Raw genomic sequence first — 931 nt, 5'->3', positions numbered from 1 at the left:
GGAGGGGACAGGGGTCTCGGCTCCGTGGGACTCTCTCTGTACCCTCCTCTTGCAGGACAGCCCCGTGTCCCCCTGCCACAGCACCCACGGGTGTGCGGGAGCCGCCAGAGGTGCCTGTGCTGCATGGCTCACTCCACCAGCTGCAGCATGCACGGGGGACATGGAGTAGCCCTGGGGCTGCCACCTGCCCCAGCACCTGGCCTGGCGCCGGTGAGACACGACACGCTTCATCCCTCTGAATCAACCCTGTCACGTCCTGGCCGGGAGCCGGTTTTGTCGCTTGCCTCCCCTGCAGCGTGCCAGGCACAGGGAGCGGGGATTCTGGCACGGGGCAGACCTGGTCACCAGGCATCCTGGCCTCCTCGGGGAGTGGGACACCTGCAAGTAACGCTGCTCTGTCCCCACGGCAGCCCGTACACGGTGCCCATCTCTCCCCGGGGAGCGATCGCACCCGCACCGTCCCCAGCCTGGGTTCGGGGACACATGCATCTGGTGTGCTTGCACCAGGGCCCTGCTCGCTGCCAGCTCCCCCCGCTGCACACCAGAGTCCTCAAGCTGTGCTGCCAGTGCTCACCCACACACACACACTGTCCCCGGTCCCTGCTCACCAGGCTCACATGCTTGCATTATCCTCGGTGTGGTGCCAAGGCACACAACCGCTCCCTCCGTCCCTGGCCTCCCTGTTCCCCGTGGCTCCTTTTCACCACCCAGCTGCACGCTGGGGCAGCAGGACACGTGGCCTCTGAATAGGGGGGCCCTTTGCAGCAGTGCCATTTCCCAAGCTGCTGGCACCAGCATGTGTCTGCAATGCCCTGGCCCTCTGCCTGGAGCTCAGCCACGCGTGGGGCACCCCCAGCAGCCCGTGGGGCCACTGGGTCCCTGCCAGAGGGACAGGCACATGCCTGCGGTGGCAGGCAGTAACGGCATCCCA

The 931-nt window shown here is 66.9% G+C and overlaps 1 protein-coding gene across 1 annotated transcript in view; it reads right to left on the bottom strand.

The window, feature by feature from the left end:
* N4BP3 (NEDD4 binding protein 3) overlaps positions 1 to 931 on the bottom strand; it is a 7,160-nt gene that overhangs the window by 5,174 nt on the left and 1,055 nt on the right. The gene's annotated exons all lie outside the window — the stretch shown is intronic.

Source organism: Pygoscelis adeliae, unplaced genomic scaffold, assembly GCF_000699105.1.
Source record: "Pygoscelis adeliae isolate BGI_AS28 unplaced genomic scaffold, ASM69910v1 Scaffold42, whole genome shotgun sequence".
Taxonomy (NCBI): Eukaryota; Metazoa; Chordata; class Aves; order Sphenisciformes; family Spheniscidae; genus Pygoscelis; species Pygoscelis adeliae.
The sequence above is the reverse complement of the archived record's forward strand: the minus strand, read 5'-3'. Positions and strand labels throughout refer to the sequence as shown.